The following is a 15,361-nucleotide window of genomic DNA, read 5'->3' as shown; positions in this document are numbered from 1 at the left end:
TGACGGAATACCAATCATCTTATGATATCTACAAACATGGCTTTAATGACTAAGAGGCGGTAGCATTCTATCTGGTTAACCTTCATTGTCCTTGCCATTTTTGAACAGGGATCAACGTGAGTCCTATAAGATTTAAGGTTCACTCCCTGTGATGCAAGGCATGTTTAAGTGTTAGGTGGGTCCACAAATATATTCCTAGACGATATCCATGGAAGATAGGAGGAGAGAGGAACCTTGAGATATGACTATATATGTATTAAATATACTGCAGTTTTTAGTTTCAATCAAAAGAGGTACCCCTTCCAAGTTATAAGTCACTTGTTAGTGATGAGTGAGCTGTGTTACATAAAAAATGTGCAAATGTTTATCTGAAAGAAGTTGGACTCAAGTTCAAGTGTTAACACAAGGGCTTTCTTATTGTTTACAGGCACATTAAATTGTTCATGATCTATTTTGCAAAGTCAGAAAAGACTATACTGAATGATAGTGCATTATCTATATTTCAGTTCTCCTTTCCTGCTGTTCCCTCCCTTTTCTTCCCTCGCTTGATCACCTTAAAATTCTGGGCTATTACATCAAGCAGAACTGAGGCTATCAAGAGGTGGACTTGTTGAACTTCAGACTGACCCCGAGGACGTTTCTACACCATTACAGAATAATCTGTCCAAGTCATATAGGGGCATATTAGCAAGGGCTTCATCGCCGCTTTAACAGCACTTTTTGCTGCTAAAGCGGCGATTTTTGTATTGCCCTATCAGCAAGCTTACGCTAACAGGCATTAGCAACAGCTTTCTGGCGATAGCCGGTTTTCCTATCGCCTTGCATGCCAGCGATGCTTATCACTAATGACATGCTAGGTAGGTGTTCCTAACTACAAGCAACTGAAAACAGTTGCTAACACTACTTACCCCTATTACCAACGCAGGCGAAGCGATAAAAAAAGTTGCGCTAAGCGCGATTATCGCTAGTATTTAACACCTGCTGAACACCTGACTTACCTGTATCCTAAATCGGAGGTAGATTCTCAGGCTAAGCCCACCATGGTGTTAATATCGCTGGATTTTGAGAGATATTCGGGCATTTCACTGCTATCGCTGGATATTTTATCACAGTGGAGATAAACGTTGCTAATAGCATGTTTTTTTCCGCTAAAATATCCAGCGATAGGCAGCCATAAGAATAAACGTACTAAGCACGTTTTGCGATAAATATCGAAACTTCTTGCTAATATGCCCCAGAGTTCCTCTTGGTCGGTTCGGTGGTCGGATGGCCACTCTAGAAAATGTGCTTACTGCTCTGGTGGTGGTTCAACAGGAGGTAGCTGCTTCTAGAGCTGAAACAGTGATTGTACAGGGTAGACTTCACCGAATGCAGAGACACCTATTTGACATACACACAGGGAGAACCTCTGGGGGTTTCTCAGGGACAGAGAGTGGGGTCCAAGCCCAAACCTCTCCATTTATGGTGAAAGTATCCACGCCCATTCCGTTGGCTGCTCCTGAATGCTTCTGTGGTGATGTCTCTAAAGTACAGGTGTTTCTAACACAGATATTATTGCACTTCTCATTCAGACCTAAAGCAATTCCTACCAGTCATGCAAGTGTGGGGTTTATGATATCATATTTGGGTGGGGATGCAGCACAATGGGCGGTGCTATTAGTAAGGAAAGATGACCCTTTTCTTTACGATTGGGAGGTATTCTGAACAGAATTTGAAAAGGTGTTTGACCTCAGAGCTTCTTCCTTTGCGGCAGATAGAGAACTTCTGGAATTAAAACAAGGGTCTAAAGATTTAGTACTATATCTCAATTCCTTTCAGAGACTAGCATCAGAAACTCAATGGCCAAAAAGGAAAAGAGCTGCCCTATTTTATCAGGGATTAAGAGATGACCTCAAAGACATGTTGGCTCAGATAGATCCACAACCAGCCAGTTATACAGAGTTGATCAACTTAACGTTAAGTTTGGACTATAGAATAAACAAATGTTAAGGAGATAGGAGAAGGTACAAAAGAATGCCAACTATGTATGAGAGAAATGAGAATGCTGGAGAATTAGGAGCAAGTAATGCTGCAGAACCTATGGATATAGGTGCTGTAGGGCATCCTTAACGTCAGAAGAAAGGGAACAACGACGTAAAAACGTCTTATGCATGTACTGCGGAAAGAAAGGGCATTGTGTGAAAGACGGTTTAGTTAAACCCAAGAGTTGCACTGGGGGGATTAAGTCTCTAACGGCTTCTCCAGATAAAAAGATGGAAAATTAGATAGCTCAAGTGTTGGAGTGGGGAGGACCTTGAGCTTTATCGATATCCCTCCAATAAATGAGGCAGACAAGACTTTCGACCCAACACTTCTTCTTAACCATTTAAATAAAAACACACTGTGGGTGGAAAAAGGTTCAAGCCATGATTGACCCAGGAGCTACGGGGCTTTTCATGGACGAAACCAGAGCCCTGAGGCTCCAAGTGGCATTGCTATGAAAAGAACATCCTGAGAGAGTTTTGACAGTAGATAGGAGGGAAATCACTTCTGCTTCAATTAAATTTCACACCGAAGAACTCTTGGTTTAAGCAAAAAGCTACATACAGAAACCACATGTTTTTATATTTTAAAAGCACCACAGTATGAAGTGATACTAGGATTGCCATGGTTGAGATTGCATAATCCGGTCATCAACTGGGAAAAAGATTCTGTCTCATTGGACTCATTATTTTGCAAGGAGCAATGTTTGGGGTCTAATATGCATCTTGTGGTAGCTTTAGCTCAGGTACACTCAATAGCAACCGCAGCAGAGAAAGACATAGTACTGCCCCCAATCAATCACTCTTTTCAGGACGTATTCAACAAAGTACAGGCTGATATTTTACCCCCACACAGGCTTACGACTGTCAAATCGATTTGATACCAGGGGCAGTGGTTCCCTGTAGGAGGTTATATGCTCTCACAGAGCCAGAAAGTGAACACCTAAAACAGTACCTTGATAAATATCTAGCCAATGGATGTATTTGCCCATCCAAGTCCCTCGCTTCATCTCCTTTGTTTTCAATACAAAAGCTAATGGTTAAAAAATGGCTTGCATAGATTTTAGAGCACTCAATAATATCACAGTGAAGAACCGTTAACCCTTACCTTTGATTCTGGTTCTTTTGGATCAGGTTAAAAAGGCTGTGATATTTACTAAGTTGGATTTGAAAGGTTTCTACCACCTGGTGTGAATGAGGAAGGGAGATAAGTGGAAGACCACATTTCGTTCACTCTATGGCTCTTTGAGTAAGCCATGATGCCCTTTGGATTATGTAATGCTCCAGCAGCATTCTGGTATTTTTTGAATGACGTACTCAGGAATCTTTTAGATGTGTACGCAGTAGTGTACATTGATGATATTTTTATTTATTTCTCCGCTGGTAGCCTTCATGAACAACATGTAAAATCAGTACTGCAAGTGTTACATGAAAACAGACTATATTGTAAACTTAGCAAATGCAAGTTTCATCTCACAGAGGTAGAGTTCTTGGGTGTTATGTTGTCCTCCACAAGGCAAGCAATGGCCAAACCAAAAGTCCTTGCTGTACGAGATTGGCCTACACCAAGGACTGTGAGAGATGCTCAATGTTTCCTAGGTTTTTCCAACTTTTATAGAAGGTTTATTAACCAGTTTTCCAACATGGTAGCACCCATAACCAAACTCTTAAGAAAAAAGGTCGCTTTTATCTGGTCAGAAGAGGCTTTCAACTGGCTTAACAAGGCATTCACCTCAGCACCTATCCTAACACAACCTAACCCTGACATTCCCTATATTGTGGAAGACAATGCTTCTGAGGTAGTAGTGGGGGCTATTCTGTCTCAGAGGAATGAGACCACCGGACAAATACATTCTGTGGCAGTTATGTCCCGAAAGTTAAATGAAGCCGCGTCTCATTATACTAGAGCTGAAAAAGAGCTGCTAACCATTAAAGACGCCTTCAGTGCCTGGCAGCATTATTTACTGGGATCCAAACATGTAATCACTGTGTACACAGACCACCAGAATCTCCAGTTTGTGTGGGCTGCAAGGTATGTATCCCCTCGACAACTACATTGGATGTTGTTTTTTGCTGAGTTCCATTTCGTAGTGACTTATCGATCAATTACAGAAAAGCATAAGACGGATGCCCTTACAAGACAAGAAACAAATATGGTTATCAGTGAGGCCTGAGCCCAATCCACACTGAATCCTTCTCACGTTCTTTGTGTCACACTGACAGATCGCTTCTTAACAGAGGTAGCAAAAGCAGCGCATTCTGCTAATTGGAAGAGATGGCTGAGGGAACATCTGCAGTGGAAATTACGAAAAGGGATACCGATATATGATAGTCAATTGTTAATCCCCTTATAAGAACAACAAAGGGATGTCTGTTAGATAAGTTAGCTAGCCTTGATTTTACCCAGATCATTAACAAACCTACCCATATAGCAGGACACACGTTGGATGGGATATGTACCAACAACTCTGGCATATCAATTAGGAAACTCTGCATGTTACCATGGACTGATCGTTCTGCTGTTTACTTTGACATATTACCAACAATATCTACAAGAAGACGTATCTCTCGCTCTCTAGATAATAAATACAGAATATGGAAGTCAGTAAATGAATCACAGTTTGTATCAGCACTCACAAAAAGACCAGAAATATCCAATGATCTAAATCAAACCATTTCTGATTTCTATAACTGGTTAAGCACAGCAGTAAATAAAGTGGCACCTGAAGTGATCAAGAAATCTATAGTTATAAAGGTTTCATCTCCATGGTACTCACGCAATTTAAAACGTATAAAGATGAAATGCAGACAAAAGGAACAACTCTAGAGATCCCAATATAACACTGACCATAAGAAAGAAAATTGTGCAGCCCTGGAAGAATATAAGGCCGCAATTATACAGGCAAAGGCAACCTACTACACAATTAAAATCCAAGAAGCTGAAAATTCATCAAAAGAATTATTTCAAATGGTCAGTGCCCTGTTGAGATGCCCACGTGACGTAATGTTTACCCCGGAACAAAAATTTGTAGATAAAATAGTCACTTTTTTCCAAAATAAGGTGCAAGCAGGGTATGATTGCGTAGAAGAATCAATAAATATTATAGGAGAAATAAATGTAGCTCAGCCTCAATCTAGGGAGGAACACGAAAGCTTGCTATCCTTCTCCCCAATAACAGAAAAAAGGGTAGAGGAATTGGTACTAAGTATTAAATCTGGCTCCCCCTTGGATCCCTGTCCGCCATACATATTGCATATGGCATCAGAAGTTATCAGCACTGCCTTATCTCCACTAATTATTAAAATTCTGTCTGATGGAGTCTTCCACAAGGCATGGAAAAAAGCATGCATACGCCCACTTTTGAAAAGCCTAAACTGGATCCACAGGTTGAGATGAATTATAGACCTATCTCCTGTCTGCCTTTTGCAGCAAAAGTATTGGAAAAAGCAATAAACATAGAACTAATGTCATTCCTGGAGGTAAACAATTTGTTAGATACTACTCAACATGGTTTCCGTTCAAAACATTCTATGGAGACTGCTCTAATCCTGGCAACAGAAGAAATACGTAAGGTAACAGATGAAGGGAGAAGGGCTATACTGGTCCTGCTCGATTTAACAGCAGCCTTTGATACGGTAAACCACACTGTGCTCAATCAAAGGCTGCACCAAGCTGGTGTCAATGTACAGCACTTTCTCTCCTATCATCCTTTCTGTCAGACAGGAAACAAATGATCTGTTGGAAAGGCCTTAGATCAGAGGAATTCACCCTGCCGGGTGGAGTCCCGCAGGTATCGGCCCTATCGCCAACATTATTTAATATCTATGTAGCCCTCTGGCCAGGCTTGTAAAGAGCCACGGCTTTAAGTTGGTATATTATGCTGACGATACGCAGCTTATAGTATCTGTAGCTGAGAGTGAAGATACGCGGGCAACGGATTTCTGTAATTGCATTTCATCCCTGATGAGTTGGATGAATGTGAATTTTCTAAAGCTAAATGCAGCGAAAACAGAAGTCTTGGAATTTGGCTCAAAAGACCAAATCTGGAACCAGCTATGGTGGCCTAGTACTGCTGAACCACCTTCAGTAGCAGTTTCTAAAGCCAGGAATTTGGGAGTAATGGTTGATAAAAACCTGACCTGGGCTCCACAGATCAATCAGGTCACGTCCGCATGCTTCTTTACTCTAAGAAGATTGAGAAAGATTCTCCCATATATTCCCTTTGCCCTAAGGAAAACAGTGGTTGTCTCTTCCATTCTGTCTAGAATTGATTACTGCAACACCCTTTACCTAGGAATAGGTGTTGCTCAACTAGATAAGCTTCAGGCTATTCAAAGTGCAGCTGCCAGAGTACTGCTTGGGCTGCCTAGACACCAACCAACATCAAAAGCCATAAGAAACCTTCACTGGCTCCCTGTACGTAGACAAATAGAATTCAAGTCACTCTGTCTAGTTCATAAAGCTTTGTTTGGAGAGGGTGCTGAAGATGTGCAAGCTCTCTTCTCACCCTATGTCCCTACTCGGACTTTAAGGTCTTCTTCCCTTGGCCTTGTACAAATCCCAAAGATAAAAAGAGTACGCTGTGGAGGAAAGTGTTTTTCATTCCTGGCGTCCAAACTCTGGAATACACTTTCACTACATCTTAGAAGTTTATCCAACAGACTTGCATTTAGGAAAGACATTAAAATCTGTTTCTTTCCCCAACACTAGTAGGATGCATTCATGTCCGAGTTTTTTACTCTAACACAGCGCCAAGATGCCTCGTCAGTAGTGCGCTTTATAAGTACAGTCAGTCAGTCAGTCAGTCAGTCAGGTACTGAAGTGGTGCCATAACATCTCAACTACTGGTCATAACAGGATAAAAAAAAACATTGATAGAGTATTAAGACAGTTTTGGTGCCAGAGGTCAGAAAGGACGTAAAACAGAGGGTATTAGAATGCACCATATGTGCACAGGCCAAAACAGACCATAGAAACCTACCCCAGGGGAACCAAGGGAAACAACATCTTTGGATTTTATAGTTGGTTTGCCTAGGGATCAGGTATCCACCACTATACTGGTGGTGGTCAATAGTCTTACCAAACTGGGGCACTTTATAGCATGTGCACAAATTCCTACGGCAGGACAATTGGCACAACTATTGTTAATGCACAGTCAGACTTCGTGGACTGCCAAGGATCGTAGTATACTATCATAAAGAGGAACGCAGTTCACTGCTCAATTTTGGAAAACCTGGTGTGCATCATTACATATGAGATCAGCAATCTCGACTAGTTTCCATCCTCAGACCGATGGACAAACTGAAAGACTCAACCAAACGCTCAAACAATATCTGCGCTGCTATGTAGAAAAGAACACAGAAACAAAGACTCATTGATGGAGTTGTTATGGGTAGCTGAAACACCATATAACAGTGTAAAACATAGTTCCACTGGTATTGCCCCATTCTACAGCATCTATGGTTTCCATCCATGTTTCTTAGTGTTTGTGAAGCATTCCACAGAGACTAAGATACCTGAAGTAAGAAAACAAATTGTCCATATACAACAAACATTAAGGCAGGTACAAGAAAACTTATGTCAGGCCAAGGTAAGGTATAAAAAGATGCAGATAAACATTGTTGTGCGAATCCTGAATACAATGTCGGGAATATGGTTCGGCTATCCACAAAAAGTTTTCGATTTAGACAATACAACATTTTTAACCCAAAATTCATAGGCCTATACCGAATCACACGCTGCATAAACCCTGTCACTGTAAGACTAGCCTTGCCTAACGCTCTCCATATCCATCCAGTTTTCCATTTGTCACTCATCAAGCCCTCGAGCATAAAAGTACAGAAAACCCCAGAGCCTGTTTGGGTGGATGGGGAGCCTGAGTATGAGGTTGAAGAGATTTTGGATTCCAAGAGACGGTACCAGGTTATGGTATCTTGTTTCGTGGAAAGAATTTGGTGTGGAGGAGAACTCATGGGAGCCTGCCTCCAACCTACATCCTCCACACCTTCTTTAATCTTTTCACAATAGATTTCCAGAGAAACCCGGACCCAGGAGGCTCCCTTTGGGGGTAGGGATGTACTGTTACACAAACAGCTGAGACTCATAACAACAGCATGATTAATGTGCTGGAAAAGGAGAGAATGACAGCAGAGCTGCTGTGCGAATTTTCCAGGGTAGTTTTCGTGTTTCTTCAACTGTGTGAACCATGGAGTGCAGGTGAAGGGTTGAATGCATGGGAATGAAGATTACAATTCCCATGATTCCACTGTTCACCTCGATCCCAGAGGATGAACATCTTTGTGGGTCAGAGTTTTAACCAGGAAGTATTTAACTGGCCCCTGACATCAAAGCGGGCAGATTAGTCAAGCGACGACGTTAACCTTCCTTTTCTTTGCCGTTTTAGAACAGGGATCTTTGTGAGTCCGATCAGATTTAAAGTTCACTTCCTGTGATGCAAGGCATGTCTAAGTGTTGGGTGGGTACACGTATATATTCCTAAACACTATCAATAGAAGATATGAAGAGAGAGTAGTCTTGAGACAAGAATATATATGTATTATATATACTGCCGTTTTTTGTTTCAGTCAAAAGATGTACCCCTTCCAAGTTATAAGTAATCATGGACAATGAACTTCGCTCCGGTAGCGGAAATTTGGTAACTACGCATTTCATTGAAAACACAGAATTCATGCAATAATTCCGACTCTGTTACATAGTGGAGTTAGCTACTGCTCCACCCACAACCCTTTGATAAAGCAACTTTATCTTTGCAAGCTAAAAAGCACATAACAAATGCACAAAAGTGAACTTTGAAAAATACCAGGCAATGAGAGAGGTGAGGATTTTGGAGTCACCGGTAATCTAGGGGAGGGCAAGCAGATGCCTTCAACACAAAGAACATATCATGCTGAACGATTTTGTGGTGGTCCCATCCTCCTAGGACCACCCCAAGCAATATTCACTGCACTCTAGAATATCGTCCCATAATGTTTGCAGGGCCTTTGGTTGGGATTGTATTTTTGCCTATAACTGTGCTTGGGGTGGTTGTTGGAGGTTATAAGTCACTTGTTAGTGATGAGTGAGCGGTGTTAGATAAACAATGTGCAAATGTTTATCTGAAAGAAGATGGACTCAGTTTCAAGTGTTAACACAAGGGCTTTCTTATTGTTTACAGGTACATTCAATTGTACATGATCTATTTTGCACAGTTGGAAACAACTACACTGAATGATAGTGGGTTATTTATATTTCAGGCCTCCTTCCCAGCTGCTCCCACTCTTTCCTTCCCTTGCTTGATCACCTTAAAATTCTGGGCTATCACGGCAAGCAGAATTGAGGCTATCATTTATTATTTTTTTTAATATATTTATTGAGAGTTCATACCAGTAAATACATATTCATAAATGCATACATAGATACATAGATAGATTCGTAGAATTATACCATCAATAAAAGAATAGAAAGAATAATAAACAATAAACAATACACAGGTTAAATAACTACAATACCAATAAATCATTCATTTGCACTTTTGCTGTCCTCCAAGCAGCTACTGGGGCCCAAAGTCGCATACCCATATCCCTTATCTTAGCTCCCTTTAAATCATATAGTGCTTCCTCAATGTTATGTATACCCAACATTCTGCACATCCACATTTGAAAAGTAGGAGCTTCTGTATCCTTCCAGGCTGCACTAATTAGGATCCTAAGGACTGCTACAGAGATAAAAACTAAAGCTTTGGCCTCAGTACGCATATTTAATTTCACATCACATCCAATTATTATCAGGGTTGGGGATAGATTCATTTTGACGTCAAGTAGCCCCTCTAGAAAGCGCACTATTTCAGTTGTAATGCTTTTTAGTTTTTCACAACCATAGAACATGTGTATAAGATCAGCTGGGCCATTTCCACATCTGGGGCAGTTGCTATCTGCCGCTTTCCCCCAAGAGAATAATTTTTCCAGTGTATAGTATAGATTGAATAGCGTTTTGTAGTGTTGGGCCCTGAGATTCGAAGAGCGCAGAAACCTCTTATCCATAGCTAGTGCCTTATCAAGATCAACTTCGGGATCCCCCAATTTTTTGGACCAGGCGGTTTCCATTTTACCCATATCATCCATCGATGCATCATTAAATATTTTATATATATCCCTAATTCTATGGCCCCCCCGACTTCAGATACTCAATTAATTCATATCTCCCTAGCAAAGTGATACGTGGCCTAATTGATTTAATTCTATTGACAATCTGTAGGTATTTAAACTCTTGATAACCTTGTAATGAATAGTGTTGCGTAAGTTCTTCGAGTGTTCTGCAATGATCTCTAATCATTATTTGCCCCAACTCCACAATGCCCTGACTCTCCCAATGACGCCACGCTCCATCCCTACTAAGGTTTGGAAAGAGTGTTGAGTTCCAGAGCGGTGTGCTGTGATGGATAGTGGGTATATCTAGGATTTTTTTAACAGTTTTCCATATATACCATACATCTTCAAGCGTCTTATATCTAATTTCCTTGTAATAACTCCTCTGAGTTCTCCTTAATAAGAGCCCTATGACTTCACTTCCCACCAATAGCTGAAAAATTGATGGTATCACCGCCTGCCTGAAGGTTGGGCCCCCCAGATGGAGTAGGATTGCCATGTCTGTGAGGAGACATGCGAAATGATAGCTCTTAATATCTGGCAATCCCAACCCTCCTCTATCTTGTGGTAATGACATATATCTATTTGATTGCCCTATTTTGCCATATTGCCACAAGAATTTCATGAATATAGCCTCAATCTTCCTAATAATCTTCTCGTCAATTTTAAATGGGATTGATCTTAATTTATAAAGAACCTTGGGAAACATTGTCATTTTTATGATGTTAGCCCTCCCAATCAATGTCAGCTGTAATGAGTCCATTCTTTTTAGTTCTGTTTCCATCGAATGAATAAGCGGTGTGTAATTATCGTCAATTATTTTACCTGGTTCTGCATTTATTATTATTCCCAAGTAAACTACAGATTCTACGTATCTAACATCCAACTTGGCTTTTTTTCCAGAGCATTATACTTGTGTTTTGTCCACATTTAATCGATAACCCGACACATCTCCAAACTGACCGGTTATATTAACAACCTCCCTCATAGCTAACTCTGGGTCTTTTGTGATAACTGCTAAGTCATCCACATATGCGAGAAGTTTAGTCTGAAACCCATTTGATATTACTGGTTTAATAACCGCACTGTTCATTAATTGTGTGATTAAGGGGTCTATATAGAGCGCGAACAAGATTGGAGAGCATGGGCAACCCTGTCTCGTACCCGTTGTTATGTTGATCCTGTCTGATCTTTCCCCCATTAATTGGATTCTTGCCGTAGGTGATGAATACATAGCCTGAATGGCTTGACAGAATCTAGGACCAAATCCCCTTGCCTCTAGAACCTTCCATAGAAAACTCCATCTGAAGCGATCAAATGCCTTCTCCGCATCGAGGAGGATCATTGCGACCTCCTCCCCCCTGGCAGCACCGATGTCAAATAAGGTGATAGCTCTCCTAATATCGTCTGTGGTTCCCCTTCCTGGGATAAACCCATGCTGCCAGGGGGAAACCAAGGACGCAATGATCCTTCCCATGCGAGTGGCCATGATTTTTGCATATAGCTTGTTATCACTGTTAATCAAAGATATTGGTCTGTAGGAGCCAGGGTTGGTCTTTGGTTTTCCTTTTTTGTGAAAGATCGATATATTAGTTTCTTGCCAGGACTCGGGTATTATTCCGGTGTTCATGACGCCTTTGAATAGATCTAAAAGTATTGGTGTTGTTTCCTCCCTTAGGCTTTTGTATAGCTCTACCGGTATAGCATCAGGGCCCGCAGCCTTTCCACTTGCCAGATCCTGCAGAGCTTCCAATACCTCAGACATTGTGATATCTTGTTCCAGAGGTTAGATGTGGACAGATTTTAACTTACTACCCATGTCTAGCCAGCTTATATTTGGGGCCTCTGCACCTGCTTCCTCCTGATATAATTCTTGATAGAATTTCCTAAACGCCTCCAAAATTTCACCGGATTTATCGTATATTTGGCCCTGATATTCAATTTGTGTCACTTAGGGGCATATTATCAAGGGGGTTTATCTCCGCTTTTTTGGCTTTAAAAGCCAAGAAAGCGGAGATAAAATTATCTCCCTATTACCAAGCTGTCGCTAACACCAGTTAGCGACAGCTAGTAGGAGATAGCGACCATCTTGGGCCCCACTTTGCATGTCAGTGATATTTATCACTAATGAGATGCAAAGTGGGCGTGCCAAGATGTTAGAGACTGAAAACAGTCGCTAGCATCGCTATCTCCTATTATCAACTTTTGGAGATATTCGCGCAAAGCGGGAATATCTCCAAAAGCTAACACCTGCCCTGAGCAGTTCTTAGCCATGTTATCCAATGGGAGGTGGATAACATGGCTAAGAGCATTTGCTCGATAATGCATGAATATCGCTGACTTTTCAGCGATATTCATGCATTTCGGCCGTTTTTTATCGCATTTGCGATAAACCTTGTTAATAGCAAGGTTTATCTGCGATAAAAATCGCCGATGTGCGGCGATAATTTTTGTCTCTAAACAAGTTAGAGACAAAAATTATCACTAGTTGTTGGTAATATGCCCCTCTGTTCTTACTTGCCACCGGTCTAATTCGTAAGGCAAGTGCTCTACCTGCTTGCTCACCAGTTTTGTAAAGGCGTGATCTCTGTGCCTGATAATTTGCTGCCGCCTTTATTGCTAGTTGTTTCTGGATCACTGCTTTTAGGGAGTTTACTCTATGTAGACTCTCGACAGATTGAGCACCTACAATTATATCTTGTCTGTGTTGTGTCTCTGCCTCACTCAGCTTTCCCATCAATGCTTCCCTTTCAATGTTAATCTTTTTCCATACCTTAGTAGTATAGCTTACGGTCTCTCCCCTTAATCCTGCCTTGAAGCTATCCCAGACCCCTCCCCTTGATGCACTATACCTATTAGCATCAAAAAAGGCCTGGGACCATGTTTTCATATGAGTAATATAATCCATGCCTGCCAATAGTTTTTTATCAAATGTCCAAGGCCTAGGAACCTTATATGGTTTATTGATGACCATATTTAGGATTAGGGGATTGTGATCTGACATGATTTTGGGATGCTTGTTTATTTTGACACTCTTCAGCAGGGTGGTCGAGATCATGAAATAATCCAATTTCGAGTATTTGTTAAAGGGATATGAAAAATAAGTAAACCCTGGGTCTCCAGTCAATAAATTTCCCCAGACATAGTCTAAGCCATGTGACTGCATCATTGATGTTATTGCTCTAAACACCCTTGGCTTCCTACCTATGTATGGGCTACCATCCGAAAAATTAGCAGAGATATTAAAATCCCCACATAATACTTTGGGGGTATGCCAGTCAGTTAGTTCATTTTCAATGTGACTAAAGACTTCTGACTTGTCTGTGTTAGATCCATATACCGAGCAGATAGTGATACCTAAATTCATTTCACAAATGGCCCATCTGCCTAGTGAATCCGCCTTACACCTTTTGGACCCCCCTAACCCCACTTTGCCAATTATGGCCACACCTCTTTTCATGGAAGTCTGGGATGTGCATGACAGCAATTCATAGCCTTTAAAGTTTAACCAGTGTTTTTTCCTCCAGGGTAAGTGGGTCTCTTGTAGACATATTATATCTAGGGTCATCATATTTAGATATTGTTCAAACTTCCCCCTCTTTTTCCAATCATTTAATCCTCCTATATTGAGTGATCCAATCCTTAGCTTAGACATATCTAATTTTTGAATATTGCCAGTCCATCAACCTGTCCAAATAGCTAATACATACACAATATACATGATGGGAACGTATCCTTAGTTTCAAATGTACTCTTACATTCAAAATCACTTTACCAGTACAAACTCTCTTCAATTTTTTGGTTTCTCCCCCCACAGCTGCCACCCAACCCCCTTTTCCCCCCTCCCTGCCCCATCCTCTTACCCCCCCTCCTGCCACCCTTTGAGGCAACCTGGGTTTAGACTCACCCAGCTGTTGGTGGCCGTGCGATCTGTGCGCCTGGGCTTGCCCCTGGCCTGATACTATTCGATCCTAGAAAATGTCAACCATATATCAAATAATAATAGTTTGTCGGCACTAGATTCCCTCTTCTATTTAGTTGCCGTTATTTTGTTTTGTTCTTGCTTCAACCTCCTTAAGATAGGCCTCCGCCTGGATTTCACTTGTGAAGCTCCTCGTTGAACCTTTGTAGATTATTTTTAGCCGCGCCGGATTTTGCAGATAGACCGTTGCTCCTAGCTTTTCAAAAGGGGCAAAAAGTTGTTGCATTCGCCATCGTCTTTCTACTGTTGCATGCACGAAATCTGGTCTTGCAAAGAACTTAAAACCCCTATATTCTCTTTGAGCCGTTGGCCTGGCCAGGTCATATATAGTGTCACGTACCAGAAAGTTTCCAAAGTTGACTAAAAATGCTCTGGGATATTGTGGAGATTTCTCTGACCGTTTTGGTAATGTAAGAGGAAAGCGGTGTGCTCGGCATACTTCTCTATCCATTTCCCAGGAGTTGAGTTCCGGAAAAGAAGATTTTAGTAGATTAGTCATGAAGCTTCTTGGATCACTCCCTTCCGAGCCCTCGGGAATACCAAGAAATTGAAGATTATTCCTCCTTGCTCTATTTTCTTGGTCTTCAACCTTTATCATTAAGTCCTTAATTATTCCCTCATGCTCCTTTGCTTGAAGTTGTAGTTTGCCGACGTCTGATTCCAGGTTTTCCGCACGAACTTCTACCGAGCACATTCTGTCAGAGATTTCCAAGCATGTACTGCCAACTTTATGGATAGCACCTTTCAATTTTTGAATAGCGACATGGTTTCTTTGGCTATCTTTCTTTACATCATGATGAAAAGTTTTTATTGATTCGAGGACTTCACTTAGTGTGGGCTCTCTATGCTTCATCTGCTCATCGTCATCCGGGATGTCAGAGATATTCTTATTTCTTTCAGATTCGACGTTTGGTTTGCGATGAGGGCTTTTACGTGAGAGTTTAGTTCTCACTATTGTATGTTCCGGGTTGCTCCCAGGATCTGTTGTTTCGTCATGAATTATTTTTGAGTGTCTTTTATGTTTACTTCTTTTTTTCCCCATTTTTTTTGTTGGTGTATTGTCATATATTAGGGCATTTTTAGATCCAATATCTGTTGGAGAAGGTACTTTTTTAGCCTGTTCCTCCTGTCTGGGATCCTCGCCCGGATCACTGTCTTCACTGGATTTGCTGGATTCGCTGGAGATTGATACTCCTGTCTCATAGATCTCTGA

The sequence above is a fragment of the Lissotriton vulgaris genome, chromosome 6, assembly GCF_964263255.1.
Source record: "Lissotriton vulgaris chromosome 6, aLisVul1.2, whole genome shotgun sequence".
Classification (NCBI taxonomy): Eukaryota; Metazoa; Chordata; class Amphibia; order Caudata; family Salamandridae; genus Lissotriton; species Lissotriton vulgaris.
Note: the sequence above shows the minus strand (reverse complement) of the source record.